The sequence below is a fragment of the Schistocerca gregaria genome, chromosome 2 (assembly GCF_023897955.1).
Source record: "Schistocerca gregaria isolate iqSchGreg1 chromosome 2, iqSchGreg1.2, whole genome shotgun sequence".
NCBI classification, from domain to species: Eukaryota; Metazoa; Arthropoda; class Insecta; order Orthoptera; family Acrididae; genus Schistocerca; species Schistocerca gregaria.
In genome coordinates, this window is record NC_064921.1 from 156,462,218 (window position 1) to 156,483,938 (window position 21,721).

The following is a 21,721-nucleotide window of genomic DNA, read 5'->3' on the forward strand; positions in this document are numbered from 1 at the left end:
AACTCGGGACCTTTGCCTTTCGCGGGCAAGTGCTCTACCATCTGCGCTACCGAAGTACGACTCACGCCCGGTACTCACAGCTTTACTTCTGCCAGTATCTCGTCTCCTACCTTCCAAAGTTTACAGAAGCTCTCCTGCGAACCTTGCAGAACTAGCACTCCTGAAAGAAAGGATAATGCGGAGACATGGCTTAGCCACAGCCTGGGGGATGTTTCCAGAATGAGATTTTCACTCTGCAGCGGAGTGTGCGCTTTCAGAGCACAGTACGCTGTCCTCGAAAGTGAGTGTTTATCAGAGACAAGGATATCGTCAGTAGTGTCCCCGGGAAGTGTGATAGGGCTCTGTCATTTTCTACATACATAAATGGTCTGGCAGACAGGGTGACGAACTTCGAACAATTCGCTGAGTACGGAGATGCTCTGAAACTCAAAATGGGATCTCTGGAGGGAAGGCGACGTTCTTTTCGAGGAACACTATTAAGAAAATTCAGAGATCCAGCATTTGAAGCGAACTGATGATCGATTCTACTGCAGCCAATATACATTTCGCGTAAGGACCGCGAAGATAAGATAAGATAAGAGAAATTAAGGCTCGTATTGAGGCATGTAGGCAGTTGCTTTTCCCCTCGCACTGTTTGCGCTTTAACAGGTAAGGAGATGACTAATAATGATACCCGGTACCCTCCACCATGCACAGTATGGTGGCATGAGGCCTATGTATGTAGATGTAGCTCCAGATATAGAAGAACCGCTACACTACATTCACTGTAGAATTATTATTATAGCCAGCATATTCGTACCGAGACAATCAGCAACTGTTTTGGTATTTGAAACAGTCCTCACTTATTCTTTGGTCTCAGTTGTACATTTTTAATTATGTGACACGTTTCGACCTCTCTGGATCATCTTCAGATTTAAGCAGTTGCTTAGAAGCCCGTCATGTCTGTGTCAGAACCTCATACAGCACGTACTGTATGCGGTTCTGAGTCAAGAAAGGTTGCTGAAGCAACTGCTTAAACCTGAAGATGATCCTGAGAGAGAGAAACATGTCACGTAACGTAATTAAAAATGTGCAATGGAGACTGAAGAATAAATTATAATTGTTATGAAAATTGCTACATATGTAGTATGATACTGCATATCTCCAAAATCCATGTGGCGGAAGCAACATGTCATGACGTCCCTAATAAGGACAGCACACAAACACGATATGGAAGGCACAACAATATCAGTAGCTCTTTCTTTCTTTCCTTTTTTTTTTCATGGACTCCACACAGGATACGAATGGAAACTGAGCTGATATAATCCCCATCCACAGGCACTCACAGTTTTTCTGGAGCTAACATGTAAATTATGAGCAACATCTGCCAGAATATCTGTCTTTCGCTCCGCTCATTGTAGCCTTGCTTGTTGCTCTCTGTGCAGTATCCCAGTACTCTTACAATAGTTTTTTATGTACATTCGTTGCACTGGCATTCTTGTTGGACGCCGTTTCTCGAGATACCTTAGTGCGTACGACACTACTGCTTTCTTTGCGTTCCTTCTGCATTCTCATTAAAGAAGGGGCATATCTACTTTCCCTTCGTTTGTGAAAGGTATTTATTTTTTGAAACTAACCAGAATTCAACAAATGTGATCGATGAGATCCCCCCACCCTATGGTTTCCGAGAAATAAAGTAAAATAACCCTTGAAACTTAAACCATACACGTAAAATTAATTAACAATTGCTGAACATCATAAAGACACTTGAGTAACAGAAGGACAAATCGCTCAAATCAAGGACACAACCCAGAGGACATACGTATAACAAATTAAACTCATTATTACAAGGTTATAATACAAATAACAATCGGTCCACTTTCACTTGGATGTACGAACTAAATTTCGAATGCATGTATTTATTTTCTTACAAATGGGCGCAACTTACCCCAGCGCCAACGTGACGCCAATAGCGGTGACCCTCAGGCAAATAACATTGAAAAATACCAGCTGGCTACCTAAGACAGAGTAAACAGAACCTTAAAACCTAAACAGTTACAAAACACTTACACCAAACCCACGCCACGTGCAAAGAAATTGTAAAACATATTTAAAAGGAAAGAAACTTCAAGACTTTAATACCTTTTAAATAACGCCAGCAAGACAGCTGGAAGATCAATTAAATCAATGATTCTTTCATTTTTATGATCGTGCAACAGAAATAAAATTTACGCAGTATTACAGACTGCATATTAGATTTAGGTAACAGTAACCCACTTGCGAACTGCAAAGGCCCACACGGGAAACTCAGTTAAATCAGTTCATGTTTCATATTTGTATATCGCACAGCAGAAATCGAATTAACGTAGTCGCACAAACTCGATATTAGATTTAGATAACAGATATTGATCTAACAACTGCAACGGCCCACCAAGTTTAAACAATCTGAGTTTAAAATTTAAAAACACTTAAAAGCCCAAAGCATTCAAATTAACAGCGTTAGCTGTCACTTAATGCGACTACTCAAACACGAGGCACCAAAACGTTCCCGGCGCCACCAAGCTTGATACTTGCTTATACCAGTATTTTGGGACAGGTGCTCACCATGATCAATCATGCTGTGAACTACAACTCAAATGACTCAACCAATCTCGCTCTGCATCCATCTTGAAGCCAAGGTGAAATCAATACAGTGCCATAACCTCTGCAGGATAACACCGTTCCAGCAGCACAGTGGTCAAGTCGCCACAGTTCAGCAGACTGCGATATTAAATTCAAGGACACCAGATAGGGCCGAACAAACAGCCGTGGTCGCTTGTCCTTACAAAAAGTACACTACAACAGATTCATGTAGCTTCACTGGCACTGCTAATCACACACCCCATGCCACACAGCATTCTCCACAGCATGTATCGCCATGCACGAGTACTCCCCCACAAAAACCAAATTCAGGCTCGCTTGGCGGTGTGGATACTCTGCGCCAAGACGGTCTTTGAGCGCTTTTCAAACCTCTTCGTCCACACGCCGTCCCCTATCGGCGAGGAAGACCTTTCGCGTGAGGAAATTACTGCTGCCGTCGACCACAGACCGTCTCAATCGACACAGAGTGAAAGCTACATTTCTTGTGGGGCCGTTTTATGCCGGTACCCCGGGGTTCAACATTCTGTTTCCTCCTTATCTGATGAGACGCATTTCCTTGCTTGGTTATAAAATCACATACTCCCACATAAGACAGAAATCAGTTTCATGTCCAAACCAGATATCCTAAGTTCCAAATATTGTAATTACTCCGAAACTAGTAATCGGATTTCTAAAAGTGAAACGTCGTTGAATTCTTAGATTACATTACCGGTAGTAGAAATTACGATAGTTTCATTTGAAACAACAAAGTTTGTACGGAAATCTGTGTAATTAATATAGCTACGAAGAAAGCTTACGCGTAGTTTAGTGAGGATTCCTCACGAGTCATCTGTGTGAAAACACAGGTAGGTAGGAATGATCATCAAAATAAAATAAGAGAAATCAGAGCTCGAACAGAAAGGTTTAGGTGTTCGTTTTTCCCGCTCGCTGTTCGGGAGTGGAATAGTAGAGAGATTGTATCATTGTGGTTCGATGAACCCTCTGCCAAGTACTTAAATGTGAATTGCAGAGTAGTCATGTAGATGTAGATATATTAAACATTTCCGGAAATACACTCCCCTCCATAAGTTTGGAAACAACTAGTAATTATAGACAATAGAAAGGAAATACAGTATAAAAATGCATTTTGTTGTTTCCCAAATGTTTCTTAAGCTCAAATAATACACAGGAAGATGCAACAATTAAATTTTCGATTCCTCAAAATAGCCACCCTTTGCTTTCATCACTGCCTTGCACACTCTCGGCATGCGCTACGTCAGTTCTGCCAAGGTTTCAGTTGGAATTAATCTCCATTCTGGCTGCAGTACCTCCCACAATTGTGACCCACTCATGATTTCCCATTTTCGGATCCTCCTGTCCAGTTCAGCCCATAGTAGATCGATTGGATTACAATCAGGGGATTGGGGCCGTCTTTCCATGTTTTTCAATATTTTACGAACGTCTAGAGACTTCGCATAGTTCTGGCATAAGCGAGACGCATGTTTCGGGTTGTTGTCTTGCTGGAAGACAAACCGTTTCCCAATCAGACGCAAACCAGATATCTTAGCATGTCGCTGGAGAATGGCATGATAATCGTTTTGGTTCAGTTTTCCATCTATTTTCACCAAATCTCCGACTTTATTCCCTTCAAAGGATCCCCATACCATCACAGAACTCCCTCCATGCTTTACATTTGGAATTAAACACTGAGGATTTAAGCGTTCATGGGGTAAACGGCGTACAAATTGACGGCTTTTGCTTCCAGATATTTCGAACTTGGACTCATCAGTGAATAAGACTCTTTCCCAATCCCCCCCTTTTCAATGTTGGTGTGTCTTAGCCCACTGAAGCCTTTTCTTCTTGTTAACTGAGCACAACAGTGGTTTCCTTGTTACTACATTACCTCGGAGATTGTTGTGTGCCAGGCGTCGTCTAACTTTTGACTCACTCAGAGGTGTATCCCTAGTTGCGTTTCGCTCAGCAGTCATTTCATAGACAGTTTTTGATCTGAAACTTCCTGACGGATTAAAACTGTGTGCCAGGCCGAGACTCGAACTCGGGACCTTTGCCTTTCGCGGGCAAGTGCTCTACCAATTGAGCTACGCAAGCACGACTAACGACCTGCCCTCACAGCCTTAATTCCGCCAGTACCTCGTCTCCTACTTTCCAAACTCCACAGAAGCTCTTCTGCAAACCTTGCACAACGAGCACTCCTGGAAGAAAGGATATTGCGGAGGTTAAGGCTGTGAGGACGCATCGTGAGTCGTGTTTGGGTAGCTCAGATGGTAGAGCACTTGCCCGCGAAAGGCAAAGGTCCCGAGTTCGAGTCTCGGTCTGGCACACAGTTTTAATCTGTCAGAAAGTTTCATATCAGCGCACACTCCGCTGCAGAGTGAAAATCTCATTCTGGAGTTTTTAATCTGTTACGTTTATTGGTCACTACCAAATACTTTTCCTGGCGTTATGATACTTTCCTGGGTGCGTCTGAACGAGGACGATCTCCATAGGAGCCTGTTTATCGATGCCGGTATATGGTTTTGACAACACCGCTGATGGAAATCATCACTTTCTTTGCTATTTGTCGGACACTATTGCCTTCTTGGTGCAAAGTGATTATCATTACCCGTGATTCATAAGGAATCTGGCACTTTGGGGGCATTTTCAATTACTTTCGCGGCGTGTTATAACTTTACGCAAACGCAACTACAAGTGCACAGAAATGTAAACATTGTACCTCTACATAGCCATGCGGTTTACCCGCGCCACCTGGCGTGTTTAGTAGAGGTGCTTGGACAGGTAACGTCGGTGTATATAAAACGGAGCAATACTAGTATGTTCCAATATATATGTAAATGTACAACAATTAAGTGTACAGCCGGCCGAAGTGGCCGAGCGGTTCTAGGCGCTACAGTCTGGAACAGCGCGACCGCTACGGTCGCAGGTTCGAATACTGCCTCGGGCATGGATGTGTGTGATGTCCTTAGGTTAGTTAGGTTTAAGCAGTTCTAAGTTCTAGGGGACTGATGACCTCAGAAGTTAAGCCCCAAAGTGTTCAGAGCGATTTGAACCAAGTTAGTGTACAATACTGTACGTGTCATTATTAACCGTTATTTGAGCTTGCTATTCCGTATTCTAGCCAATAACTCACCCAGATCACTCCCATCTTGCTTCACTGTAATACGCAGCACGGTGTCTCGAAACCAATGGAGGGCAGTGTATTTGAGGAGAACACCTTCGCTGAATCACCTTCTTCTCGCGTAGATATAGATACAGACATGGTTTTTTCATTTTCCTCACCGTGTTCGTCTTGAACAAATACATATTCTTTGAACGCAAAGTCACTCTTCCCGAAAACCATACTTATATACAGGGCGTTATAATTAAACTTTAGCTACTTGAGCCAGTGTAAACGGAAAACTATTTATCTTACGGCTCCCCAGATTATACGAATAATGTTCAGACTATGCGCTGCAGGCATTGCGTTGTTAATAATGTTAGTTTCATGACTTGACGCTAGGTGGCAGTACTGACACGGCGACGTAGGACGAATTCAGACCCCAAGGACCAAAGACATGCAGCGCGAACGGCACATGTTACTGTGATCTGCTTCACCAACGTGTGATACCTGCGGTATGGGAGAGAGGCTCTTTGGGCTCAGTTGTGCTGACCCACTTTGCACGTGAAGTCACTCGGTTATTGCGTAATACATTTGGAGGAAAACGAATCATTAGCCGTTCGTCCCAAACTGCGTGGCTACCAGACTTGAACCGTGCCATTTCCGGCAGTGAACTTACTTGAAAGACAGAGTTTATCAACGGAACACTAACATGTGGGGGTAGCGAGGGAGGTAACCAACATCTCACCTGAGATGTTTCGAACAGCAGTAGAGCAATCTGTGCTGTTCCACGCTGTCATGGTTCAAATGGCTCTGAGCACCATGGGACTTAACATCTATGCTCATCAGTCCCCTAGAACTTAGAACTACTTAAACCTAACTAACCTAAGGGCAGCAAACAACACCTAGTCATCACGAGGCAGGATTTTAACCTGCGACCGTAGGAACAGCGCGGTTCCGGACTGAAGGGCCAGAACCGCTAGGCCACAGCGGCCGTAAACATGGTACGCTATTAATAAATGTTACCCTCTTAAGTGGAAATTAAAAATGCGTTTCTTTCAGTTGTTTATTAGTTATCTGTCTTCTGCATGTCGTTAAAAATGTTCCCAAAATGTTTCATAGTCCTACGATCACTCATTTTTAGTAGGGACCTTCTCAACCAGCGAAAGATTCATCTATGCGTGGCTTCATCTGTTCTTTCACTAATCACTGTGCCAATAAAATCTTCTCAAGAATGTGCAGAGGGTGACGCCTATATGGACGTTCATTACTTTCTTGTCTCCTTTCTTTTACATTGGAACGACGATGACTTCTTCCAAGTATCTAAATATCTTCAAGTTCATTAAAATGTATTTATGGACGCAACGGAAAAACTAAGTTGGCCTCCCTGGCGATTCGGGCCATGTTTTCCGCAGATGTCGATTATATGATTTAGTGTTTCACCACAGCGCTCAGTACAATGTAGAAAGCTGAACCCTAAAACATATGAGTCAACATGACGGTGAGGATAAAACTGAGCCGGAAAATATTTCATGCTTCTTAAGATGGAAAACAACTTACATCATCTGTTCTGGTTACTGGTAGATACATGCAGTTATAAAGGAGAATTTTGATTTATTGCCCAGTCGCCGACAAGCCCAGATTGGAGAAGAACAGGAAAGAACGAAATCGGACACAGTCTTCTGAAATAAATGAACCCGCCGTTTGCTTTAAACGACCTGAAGAAACAAAGGAAAACCAAAGTCTAAGTGGCTGCATAGGGATTTGAACCGCCGTCCTGCAGAATATGGGTCTAGTGTCTCACCATGGAGCAACCCAGGTCTGTTTGTTATACTTTTACCAACGCAGTTAGGGTGTAACAGCGATCTGTTCTTGACGATCAATCAGTAGAAAGTAATTAAGATCTTATCTTCAGACTATGAGCACTGTAAAGATATGAAAGTGCTTGTTAATTAGGGAAGTCAGCTTTTACATAACGTATATGCAAAAGATCAGAAGCACTGTAGCGTGATATTTGGCTAGAACGTTACATGACGTATGAAAAACATTAGAAATTCTGTAGTATGGTGTTCACCCATTGGCTGGAGCTGGCAGCGTGGTGAACAGTTGCGTGTAGTGACAAAGGTAACTGCTCCTGGCGGCTATGCTGCCACAGGATAAATGGTGTACGAAGGTGTGTGCATTTGCTGTATTACATAAACTGCAGCCATTGGAAAGTTCACTTACATAGAAAGCATTATAACTTGTGAATTAAATGTATAATTAATAGGACTGTTGTACGCATAGCATTATACAAATATAACCGCTCAGAAAAATAATACAGGTCTTTAATGATCTTGCCATACATTTATGAAATACTATAGAAAAACACAATAAAAACAGTTGTAGGATCGTTGAACGCCACCCGGTGACGCTTCTTCGTACTCTAGCGACGCCGTTTCCGTGGAAGAACCGACAGGATGGATATTGGTAGTTAAAGATTATGCTGTTAGAGTCAATTTCCATGGAGACGCTGCGTAAAAACAGCAGGCGATCGAAGATCTACATGCAGAGGACACTGTTACCATGGAGACGTCTATCAGGTGGCTGTTCATGGTTAAAAATGTATTCATCAGAGGCTGTCCGCAGGGCGCCCGCATCTCCTGGTCGTGCGGTAGCGTTCTCGCTTCCCACGCCCGGGTTCCCGTGTTCGATTCCCGGTGGGGTCAGGGATTTTCTCTGCCTCGTGATGGCTGGGTGTTGTGTGATGTCCTTAGGTTAGTTAGGTTTAAGTAGTTCTAAGTTCTAGGGGACTGATGACCTAAGATGTTAAGTCCCATAGTGCTCAGAGCCATTTGAACCATTTTTGTTCGCATCGTGCTGTTGTACTGGCAATAGCCGTTGTTCGCCGTATACGTATACAGAAAACGGCGTGACAAGTATGATGAAGCAGCCTTGTATCGGTGTAATTATCGCTCCATGTGTAACTTGACGCCATGCCATATGGTGCTGGAACTTATCAGCACTAGAATGTTTGAAAGAACGTTGAGGTCCTAATTGGGTGGGAGAAAAGTAAAAATTAATTCGAAGTAAAATACAGTAACAGAGAAATTCTGTATAGCATGAGGGTTTTTGATTGAAAGTTTAAGCTTAATAAAAGGAATTAAAAAATACTAATTCCTGATGGTGGAAAATTTATAGAAAGTATATTGGAACTATATGATGAGTCAAGAGATAAAAACAAGAACAGTATTTAAACTTTTCTGTAGTTCTTTCCAAAAATCCTTAAAAACTTTTTTTAAAACAGATGTTTAAAATACAGTTTAAGAAAATGAAGCACGAGGAGCTGTCCTTTCCTACACTATACCCTTTGAAAGACCGAAAAAAGGGTTTTCCATGAAAATCTATTTGAGTAGTTGAAGGATTATTTTTATGATGAACGAAAATTTCCAGCTCATCTAATGTGTTCCTACAACTGTTTCTATTGGGTTTCTATTTTAAAGCCTTCCACAAATTTGTAGAAAGATTATTACAGACTTTTATTATTTGTTTGAATAGTTATATTTGCGTAATTCTACACATACGTATAACTGTCCTATTACTTTTACGTTTCATTCACAAGTTATAATGCGTTTTATGTAAGTTAAGTTTCCATTTCCTGCAGCTGACGTAATGTTCGGCAAATGCACACATCTTCGTGCACTGTACACACCGAGGCAGAATAGCCGCTAGCAGCAGTTACCGTTGTTAGATCACGTAGCTGTTAACCACGCCACAAACTCCAGTCAAATTGGTGAACACACTGTAGTATTTCTGACCTTTTGTACACGTTATGTAAAGCTCCAGCCAATATCACCCTAAGAATTTCTGATCTTTTGTAAATATTATGTAGAGGCTGATTTCCTTAATTAACAAGTACTTTTATAGCTTTACTGCGCCCGTAATCGCAAGATGGCAGATTGCACATGCCTGCGATCTTGACTGTTTTCTACTAAGTGATCGGTTTGATACGTTACGGACCCAGCTTTGGCACACAATGTCCAGTACACTCGTTAATACGCTGTTATTGCTCAATCAGGTGAGAGGCACTGTTTTACATTGGCTCACTTTTATTTCCTGCTGCAGTAGCTAGCGAGCCAGGTTATTTCTAGTGTGCATTGATCGACAACTGATTGCGTATTCCCTCTGTAGCGCTGCGCCATTTAGCTCACCATTTCCTGTCAGCAATGTTTACTCTGAAAGGGACATTGAGTAAATGAGAAGGATCTGTGCTGCTTTGAAACGCAGAGCGCCACGTCATTAGCAAACTACTGTTTCAGGTTGTAAGCTGCCACCCCTTTTAAAACTATACCCAAGTGTTCATACGAAGTTACGAACCCGGTTTCTGCTCTGAAACACACCATCAGACAGTAAATATAACCCACTGATAACGTGATCTGACTTTTGAATAGCAACGGGGGACGGCAAAGCTTGAACAAAGCATCAGAAAAAAGGGCGGAAGTTACTCGGAAATAGCACAACTGAATATTGAACATGTTCATGAATTAGACAGCCACAAAATATACGAAATCGCACCTTATAGGACCAATTTGTACACTGCCTAATAACCTGAAAACATAAAGCTTCTGTGATGAATATGATCATTTACAATTATGTCGTCTCCACCGCTGGATATCTCGGGGAACTGTATCGGCTTCAATTTACTTGGATTTCTAAAAGTTTCTTCGTAAAAATGCAGATAATGAATCTGGCAAGTCGAGGTGTATAAGAAACCCAATATAATACACAAGCGGATTCCGGTCAAAGCTTTTGTCTTGCTAGAAGAGATAACTTACTGCCTTGTTTTGGCAAAAATGCCTCGTCCTCGCGGCCAAAGGCGAAGCCTGAACGTCTGTCTGCGAATCAACAAGTGACTTCATCGAGCGCAGTGCAGTTCAAGGATATATGAAAGGCGCTCGCTACGAAACGCTTGGAATTTTTTAAGCCTTGTTGAAACTGAAGTATTAGACACACTTGAAATGAATTAACGCTCATGAAGAGAGAAACAGCGTCTTCTAATCTTAAAAGAGCGACGAAATTTTTGTACGCATTGCCTGGGCCATAGAGCGATATTTGAGAGATTTGACTCTCAGACTACACCTTGCTTCCAGATTTAGCCTACATCTACGTGTCTACTCTGCAGTTCACATTAAAGTGCATTCAGACCATTTCTTTACCGCTCCATTCGCGAACAGCGTGCGGAGGAAATGAACACTTAAGGGGAGTTTTCAGGGCTTATACGGGCAATGTTAAATTAGCCTACTTTGTGTACCTTTATCTCTGGAACCAATTAAGACAGCACTCTAAAAATTTTACAGGTATCTTATCCGTGTTATTTAGTGTACTGAACCAGAATTAAGAGACAAGGTGCAAAAGGTCTTTTCAAATGTGGTGCTACAGAAGAATGCTGAAGATTAGATGGGTAGATCACAGTGTAACTAATGAGGAGGAATTGAATAGAATTGGGGAGAAGAGGAGTTTGTGGCACAATTAGACCAGAAGACGGGATCGGTTGATAGGACATGTTCTGAGGCATCAAGGGATCACCAATTTAGTACTGGAGGGCAGCGTGGAGGGTAAAAATCGTACCGGGAGACCAAGAGATGAATACACTAAGCAGATTCAGAAGAATGTAGGCTGCAGTAGGTACTGGGAGGTGAAGAAGCTGGCACAGGATAGAGTAGCATGGAGAGTTGCATCAAACCAGTGTCAGGACTGAAGACCACAACAACAACAACAACATAGTCTAACCTCAGAGCTTGACAATGAAGCGGCTTTATTTTTGCTATTGGTCACAGTAAAGTAAACCACTGTGCATATTTTGGAAAGCCTGCAGAGAAAAATGTAGTCGCTGGCCAGTGTAAATTTGGTGCATATTATAGCATACATTGCTGCGTATGAAATATGACGAACATATGGAAATTATTTTTAATTGCAGAAGGAGAGCCAACGCCTTTTCTTTTCCATTCTCAAGAAACTACATGGGATATTTTGGAGGTCGTCCATGACAAGGTTGGCAACTAGGCGCAGCACGGAAGACCACTGCTGCCTGCTATGGCTTGCTATGCAGAGTGGCGAGCTGCCTCGTGTTTCCCTTTTTCGTATGCTCTCGATACAAGCTGAAGCTGGAAATGAAAAAAAATAACTTCCTAAAGTGATATGGCATTGAGACTCATCAGCTGATGACGTTGACTGCATTTCCTTGTAATCTATGCTCCCTGATTTCAGGAAAAGTTGTGACAGGCATAAAAGAGATCAGATAGCTAAATCCCTCTTACTTCTGAAAGAGCAGCCGAATGAAGCCGAGAAGGATACTTGGTGTCTTCCTTGCCATCGTGGAATTATTCCATTTCTTCAAACACATTGTCTACCCCTAAGCAGACTTCGCCACCCTCTGCTACACCGCCCACAGTGACTGATCTCTCCTCGAATCCAGTAACGTTTCTCCTGAGTACTGCTCGTGCTGAACCACATAATTCATTGCCAAACTGAACAGTTGCAGAAATACTATTCTAGCTTTATTAACTTGTACCCATTATTCATATATGTAACACACTGATGATACTTCATATCATACTAGGTGGTCTTACAAAAACTTTTCGTAGTGGCATTTCAACGTCACACAAGCACTTGCACCAATTTCCCTTATTGTAATTAGTAGCTTCTCAGCTGTGGAAGTAGCAACTCGAAAATTTGTGTCCTACTGTGTCAGAGAACTTGATACTAGTTGCTCCAAAAAGTAGAAACTGTCTGGAAACATACTGCAGAATTTGTGTTTCTGCAAGGAGATCCCACGAGAAATGACAGTTAAACTATGTTTGATATTTATAGCATTGTACGGCGCACGTAGTACTTTCTTTTCTTGTCGTTTTCAGGTTTTTTAGCATTAAATAATGATAACGTCCTCTTCAGAAGTGCTCACGACTGCAACTCACACTGAAACAGAAACGTGATTGGTGCTGTCTTGTTGCTTGTCGTACGGTGAGTCACGACGCATATCGTACCATCCCAGTGGGAATCCGAGTGTCGCAACAAAAACGGTCACGTCACGCGACCTTTACTGCAATTTATCGTATTACATATCGTATTGTCTCTGTGTGAACTGTGCGTTAGAGGAGTTAGATAATAAGTATTCTTCCTCACCAATTACAAACGTCTTACCCAGGTATCCAATGCTCTGAACTACTTTTTACTAACCCTCGACAGTAAACTAACAGGCGGAACCTCACCTCCTAACCGCAAAACAGAAAACGCATAGTTGACTAAAACTCCCAAGCAGCATTCACACCTACAGAAACAGTCCACATTTCCACTCCAAAAAAAATTTTGTCACTTCCTCCAAAGTCTCGAATGATTCAAATGGTTCTAAGCGCTATGGGACTTAACATCTGAGGTCATCAGTCTCCTAGACTTAGAACTACTTAAACCTAATTAACCTAAGGACATCACACACATCCATGCCCGAGGCAGGATTCGAGCCTGCGACCGCAGCAGCAGCGCGTTTCCGGACTGAAGCGGCTTGAACCACTCGGTTACCACGGCCGGCAATCTCGAATGCCATTCCGTTAGTAGCTTTCCTCATCGACCTAACCTTCCCACTCGAATCCTTCATCAATATATTGTTTTCCTTCTGTCTTTTATCACACTGAATACTTTCTGATTTACTGCGCTTTCTGCTAACGTAACATTAAGAAACCAGTCGTTTCAACCCTGATTTCCAATCCCCATAATTAATCCCGCTTACTCCAGTACATCTTGCCAACCTTACAGTCGCAACCTCTCCACAACCTTTCCCAACAAAAATTTAATCGCCTCTCTCATCCTGAGAATAAAATGCGCCAGATTTAAGTAAACACAGCTATTCGTCTCCGTATCAGCGCTTCCCTTGTCTCAATTTCTTTCCTTCCCTTTCGCTTTTGTTTTACAGTCCTCTTCCCTACACGTTTATACCCATACTTCCCTAAATACTTTCTCACTAAAAATCTACATCATCTACTTCTCACCTTATCTCCAAAACCAACAACTCTCGCTTCTCCTACGATCCTGCTCCCAGGCAGCTGTACTGTCGTTCCTTCATCTTTAAACACCTCAGTACTAGCACTCGATGTGGCAGACACACATGCTGCAAACGCAACACTTCATCAGGACATTAAATATCGAAGTCTGCTCTGCGCCAAATTCGATACTTAATGTGCACGTGAGTGAACTACAAAATTATATATAAATAAGGCAGGTTCGAGAACATTTTCCCCCACAAGCGACATATGATTTACGCCCCCCTTAGACCTTTAATAAGACCTTAAAAAATTGAATCTAAATTTGGTAATCGTGGAAATGTTTTTTTGTAGGAATAAGAAGTAAATAGGAATAAGAAGTAAGTCTTACATCGAAAATCCTCTGTAACGGAATCACTTTCTTACTCCAGCACAAAATTTAAAAGAATAAGTAATTTCTGTTTAACCTAATCCCTGATATCTTTAAAAGCTTTCACTAAAAGCAGAAAGAACTAGACCTATTGTATTGCTCTACCTTCAATAAAAATGTGCTGTCTATTAAGGTGGCGACAAACAAATTTCTCTCAACGAGAGACCGGATTGTTGATACCTTCACTGTAGAATGTCTGAGTTTGCTGACGAAACCACAACCTCACTTGTACTTGCATCGCTTCATCACTATCGAAGTGATCGTCGAAGATTTTTTTAAAGTTTTGGAAACAGATGAAAATCGGATAGGTCCGAGTCGGGACTGTATGGAGGATGATCGATGAAAGTGAACACAAGGCGTCGGACTGTTGCAAATGTCGCAGCGCTCGTGTGTGATCCGGCATTGACATGTTGAAGGAGAGGGTGCTAAATGTGTGGACGCACTCTTCGAATTCGAAACTTGATTACACCACGCTGTTTCTCGCGCGCCGACATGTTACTCGCTAAAGTTCGGAGTCCTATAACCGCAGAGGGCTGCAAATATGTAGACACGAAGAATAAGATGTAGAATGTTAATAACATTTGTTTTATTTAAAAAGCTTTAAGAGTTTTCGCATAAAAAATTCGGAGGCATTACTTTTCAGCATCCCCTCGTACAAAAAATATCGTTTAATCTTGAATCGAAGTATTAAACATAAGATACTGTTAAGCTGGGTAAGTTAAATGTTACATGCAAAGAAAACTCTTTGGTAAGTGATTAAATTACAAGGAATTTAACATGACAGTAGTCGAAAACTGATATAAACTATTAGGGTGACCAGACGTCCGGATTAATCCAGGCATGTCCCCCTTTTTAGCTCTTTGTCCGGGGTCCGGACGGATCTTACAGTGTCCGGCTTTTTCGCAACGTTGAGCGAAATACAGTTAAATTTACAATTCGTCCCGTTCTATTCCTCTCTTCTTAAATACTTTAACTATTGGCACAGCCTTCGTGATAAACACTCACGAAGGTGGTGTAAAGCCTTTGAAATTGAAGATGAAAAATGTTTTGATCAGTTCTGCAATTGCAGGCAATTTCTAAAAAGGAATATTGATGATCCACAATTTAGGACTTTACCTTGTAGTAAAAAATGGGCAAAGTTTTTGGTGACAGTAAGTCAGTTGACTGTCACTCAGAGTTGCTGGAACTTGCTGAATACTTTTTCAGTATTTCAGAGCATAATGCTAATGACGAAAGAATATTTTATCTAATTACCACACAGTGGACTGATGAGAAGAATAGATTAAACCTTGAATCAAATAAAGGTCTGTTGATGGTCCAATATAATTTAAAAGAATTTTCATGTGTGTCATTTTACAACTGCCTGTTAAATAAGCCTAAACTTCTGCAAAAAATCGGTTCCTCCGAGAAGTATCAATAATTGTTAAGGAATGTATGTATGTTACGTCTATAAATAATAAACTCATTTATTAAAATTGAACGTATGTTTGATGGGGGATACCGCAGATAAGGATACCAGCCGTCAGCTTTGGACAAGTCACCTGCAAGTAGCCAATCAGGCGTGGCGTTTAGGCAGCCGTCTTTGTTAAATCTTAAAACTACGCGTAAATATAAAAACAATTGATACCACACTGTCGCCACAATCAATGTTTTTAATCTAAAATTTAAAAAAATATTGCTCTGGTAATCACCACCTGACCACCACTCACAATTAACTACTAATTTTACCGGTAATTCCTGGCAGTCACTTGACTTGTCCAAAGGTTCAAAAATGGCTCTGAGCACTACGGGACTTAACTTCTGAGGTCATCAGGCCGCTAGAACTTAAAACTACTTAAGCCTAACTAACCTAAGGACATCACATGCCCAAGGCAGGTTTCGAACCTGCGACCGTACCGGTCGCGCGGTTCCAGACTGTAGCGCCTAAAACCGCTCGGCCCCACCGGCCGGCTGTCCAAAGGTGACGGGTGGTATCCTCATCTCCAGTTGACCCGTTTGATGTGTCCTCTTTTTTCTTCCTTTGTCCTCCTTTTCGAAGCTGCGGTCACCCTACACATCAAAAATTTTCCCACGCAACAAAAGAAGATAAAAAAAGTTGTAAGTGATACGAAAGCGGATTATTCTTATTTTGTAACCTGAAGAGAGAGAAGGGAGAGATGAAAGGATAAGGATGGGATTATTGATATCAGCTGCATCAGGACTTTGGTGCGGTATCAGCGGCGGCGAGTGAAAATGCGTGCCAGACCGGGATTCTAACCCGGGATTTCCTATTTATTAGAAAGTTGCGTTAAGCACTGCGCCACCTGGACACGGTATTTATCGCAACTGCATGGACCATCTCGGCACGTCTCCCCACCGACCCACCTTCCTACCTAGTGACATCTATCCGCAATCCCTGTCCGTGCCTATGTCCTCCATCCTCGGGAATGTAAGATTCCTGCAAGAGTTCGGGCGTATTTGTGCATCCACACTGAATGTGGTTGAGCCATCATATTCAGTGCACATGGCCGGGAGAACAGACACCACACGAAATCTGCAGCTGTGTTACTGATACGCCTCGATTGGCAATGGGTCGAAACATTCAGTGCGGATGTACAATTACGTCTGACTTCCTGCAGGTATCTCACAGTAGCGAGCATGGAGGACGTGCACAGGCACTGCATATATGTGGCGCTAGGTGGGAATGTGGCTCGGATGAGTCGTGTCGAAATGGTCCGCTCAGCTGTAATTAAACACTGTGTCCAGGTGGTGCAGCGGTTAACGCAACTGCCTAGTAAGGAGACCCTGAGCTCGAATCCCGGTCTGGTACATACGAGGCCACTCCAGAAGAAATGCACACTATTTTTGTAAAAATACAGTTTTCATTCTGCATGTGTGAAAGTTTTACAGTGTAGAGATACATCCTTCCCCCTTGTTTTCAATCTTAGTTCAGCTGTTCCCGTGAGTGGCGCCGTCACAGCATGTCTTCAAGATGGCTGCTACACTTGACGTTAGTCAGAAGCAACGTGCTGTCATAGAATTCCTGTGCTGTGAAAACGAGACAGTGGGAAACATCCACAAGAGGTTGAAAAAGGTGTATGGAGATGCTGTTGTCGATTGCAGTACGGTTAGTCGGTAGGCAAGCAGGCTACGTGATGAAAGCGGGCACGGCAATATTGAGGATTGTCCTCGCAGCCGCAGGCCTCGTACTGCACATACTCCAGACAATGTGCAGAGAGTTAACGAATTGGTGACTGCTTACAGACGCATCACAGTGAACGAACTGTCACGCTACGTTAGGATAGGGGAAGGAAGTGTTTGAAGAAGACTGAACGTATTGCCGTTAAAAAAGCTTTGTGCCAGGTGGGTTCCCAGGATGTTGACAGTGGCTCACAAAGAAACAAGAAAAACGGTATGCAGTGAACTTTTGGAACAGTCCGAGAATGGTGGAGATGAATTTCTTGGAAGAATTGTGACAGGTGATGAAACATGGTTCCATCATTTTTCGCCAGAGACGAAGAGACAATCAATGGAGTAACATCATGCAAATTCACCCAAGAAAAAAAATCAAAACCACACCTTCTGCTGGAAAAGTTATGGCTACGGTGTTTTTAGATTTCGAAGGACTCTTGCTTGAGGAAATCATGCCAAGTGGAACCACCATAAATTCTGATGCATGTGTGACGACACTGAAGAAACTTCAAGCTCGAATGAATCGTGTTCGACCACATCGACAAAAGCAGGATGTTTTGCTGTTGCACGACAATGCACGGCCACCTGTCACTCAAAAAATCATGGAAGCGATCACAAAACTCGGATGGACAACACTGAAACACCCGCCTTACAGTCCTGACCTGGCTCCATGTGACTATCATCTCTTTGGGAAACTGAAAGACTCTCTTCGTGGAACAAGGTTTGAAGATCATGACTCCCTTATGCACGCTGCCAAACAAGTTGGTCCAGAATTTTACCGTGCCCATATATAGGAGATGGTTCCAAGATGGCGTAAGGCAGTTGTGAGGGATGGAAATTATGTGGAGAAATGAAAATATTGTTCCTAAAGGATGTATCTACACACTGTAAGACTTTCGAACATGTAGAATAAAAGATGGATTTAAAAAAAATAGAGTTCATTTCTTTTGCAGTTACTCTCGTATTTTCAGTCGTCGCCCCTGATGCCGCACCGAAGTCCTCATGGAGCTGTCATCAATGATCGCTTCCCTTTCTTTCCCTTTTCCTCCCCTCGTCCTTCAGTTTACATGATATGTTTCACAGCTGTGGATTTCGCGTGGTGGTTGTCTAAACATTCATGGTGGTGTCTGATTGTACTATATCGTGTCTCCCTACCACTTTCGCGCAACGACGCTCTGAGCGTGTTTTTTAGGGAATTAACTAGTTTGAACCTGGGTCCTGTTGCTGGTAGGGAGACGCCAGACCACACATGACATGTAGAATTCAGAAGAGTTCAGTGAGACTAGCGATGATATAACCAAATACTTAATGATCTCAGCGTCAGCTCCACTGCACTCCCTGTAAAAGAATCTTAATACTAACTAAATTTAGTGGAAAGGGTTCAAGGCTTTCCTATTTTTAGTTAGCTGGTAAAATAACGACGAAAAATCGGTTAAGTTTACCATTGGAAATTTTATTCTACTCACAAAACAATGATTATAAATTGCACTATTGATAAAAGGAAATGTTTTAATACAGGATGGTAAAAACCAACTGCGTTCAACAAAAATGTGAACGAATATTCCCTGAATGGGTTTCCAAGTTCTACAATCGATCGAAGGATGACCTATGCCATATCACATCTATAATCTAGGTTTAATTTAAGTTTCACAAAAGAGAAAACTATCAAAATGGTCTACAGTGACCCTCAATTATCTTTAATTACTGATATTACTTGTCGTAAATTACAGTGGCTGATGTGGCTTCTCAATAACTATATAAAAGAAAAATCATCGCGTTTCTGATCTTTGCTTCAAGTGGCAAATGTGAACACCATGAGTTTTAATTAACGATCGACACTAGTATTAAGCAAAAAGGGAGTGAAACAGATGAGACTTCTGCAGTTCTGAGTGAAGCCTTATGCGCTCAAAAATGCTGCATCGCGTGCGTTCATTACCTTGTCGGTGTCTAAGCAGCGTCAGGGCGGCAGCGGCCGGCGCAACAGCCATCCAGCCCGCCGTCTCGGAACTAACTCTCGAACTTCTCCTTACTACAATTTACCGAAGTTAGTTTAAAAAAACTATCTGGCTATGTTTTCATCTGACCAATCAGGGTCTCAATGTTAACCTTAAGCTCCGCCTACAAAAATTCTGTCTATCCAATGAGAAACGTTATACTTTTCGTGGTGGGGTAATGTTTTTAAAGTTTGCAACGTAACAGAGACGCTAAAAAGTCTCACGCTAAAACCTGCAGCTAGTGTGGTCCTTTTAGCGTTATCGTAAGATCTATACTGCTCTTCTGGAGGGCTCTATCTTTTAACATGGGCTGGGGAGTGATCCTAATGTAACAGACACGCGAAAAAGTCTCACGCTAAAACTTGCGGGTGGTAGTGGCCCTTTTTGTGTTATCGTAAGATCTATACTGCTTTTCTGGAGGGCTCTAGCTTTTAACATGGGCTGGGGGTGATCCTTGACGTACCTGAGACGCGAAAAAGCCTCACGCTAAAACGTGCGGGTTGTATAGTCGTACAGGTAGGCTCGAGGCGTGGGTGCCCAGCCCCTTCCTTATCTAGCTTAACACGGTTCTGCTCTCGGCTTCTGTCCTCGTTTCTCCCCTCGGAACTGCGTCTGCCTCACGGTGGGAAGGTACGACATGCATTTAGGCATTCTTGTGTTAGTCTGTGGTATTCCATTTGCTCACTCGTTACTCGTATTATTTTGGTTAATTTAATGTCACGATTTATTCCGAGCTATGTGACATACTAGTAAATTTGCTTATTATGTCAGGGTTTTCATGGAAGATGTTGGATTTGCCTGACACCTTACAGTTGTCCTTTCTGACACGTCCGAAAGGACAGACACAACGCATTCATACAGAAGAATAGTCTGTTGATAGGTCATGTAAGGACGACACGTAGAACACAAAATGTAACATGTAATGTGCTGAAACGGTATTGTATTTTGGATTAAATTTGAGCGCAATTAGGATCGAAAAGTTTACATTTCAAGCACATATACACTGCCAAGGACAATATTTGATAATAAAGTCAGTGGCGGGCCATAACCACACATTCGCAGCTATCTTGCAAAGTTGGCTGCTTCTATGTTGGCACCGTTGTGTAGCGCTTTGCATTGGATCTCTGATTGCGCTTTCTTTGTAAAAGACTCTGTGGCTGGTTGGACTCGTTATTGGAAGTTAATCGCCAGTAGTGTTGGGCAGTTGGAAGTTAGTCGCCAGCAGTGATGGAAGTACTGTTGGGCAGTTGGAGGTGAACAGCCAGCAGTGATGGATGTTGGATGTGAGAAGTTAGCACTGATGGAGTGTAGAGGTCTGAAGTGTTAGCGTAGGCTAATGATCTGTACATGTTCGACTTGGAGACTGAATATTATTCATGACTATATACCTTTGTACTAAATGTCAATGACGATTTATGTTTATGTCTGACTGGATGTCACATTATTAAGGTAAAAAAATACATTATTTGGTTTGCAACAAAATCTTTCCTTTGCTAACCACCTGCCTGCTAGTAGTTATTGGCTTTAGTAGTTAGAATCTTTTATTTAGCTGGCAGTATTGACGCTCGCTGTATTGCAGTAGTTCGCGTAATGAAGATTTTTGTGAGGTAAGTGCTTAATGAAATGTATAGGTTGTTGTTGTTGTGGTCTTCAGTCCTGAGACTGGTTTGATACAGCTTAGTGTAGTCATTCCTTGGTCTCCCTCTACGATTTTTACCCTCCACGCTGCCCTCCAATACTAAATTGGTGACCCCTTGATGCCTCAGAACATGTCCTACCAACAGATCCCTTCTTCTGGTCAAGTTATGCCACAAACTTCTCTTCTCCCCAATCCTATTCAATACTTCCTCATTAGTTATGTGATCTACCCATCTAATCTTCAGCATTCTTCTGTAGCACCACATTTCGAAAGCTTCTGTTCTCTGCTTGTCCAAACTATTTGTCGTCCATGTTTCACTTCCATACATGGCTACACTCCATACAAATACTTTCAGAAATGTTTTCCTGACACTTAAATCTATACTCGATGTTAACAAATTTCTCTTCTTCAGAAACGCTTTCCTTGCCATTGCCAGTCCACATTTTATATTCTCTCTACTTCGACCACAATCAGTTATTTTGGTCCCCAAATAGCAAAACTCCTTTACCACTTTAAGTGTCTCATTTCCTAATCTAATTCCCTCAGCATCACCCGACTTAATTCGACTACATTCCATTATCATCGTTTTGCTTTTGTTCATGTTCATCTTATATCCTCCTTTCAAGACACTGTCCATTCCGTTCAACTGCTCTTCCAAGTCTCTGACAGAATTACGATCTCATCGGCGAACCTCAAAGTTATTATACCTACTCCAAATTTTTCTTTTGTTTCCTCGACTGCTTGCTCAATATACAGATTGAA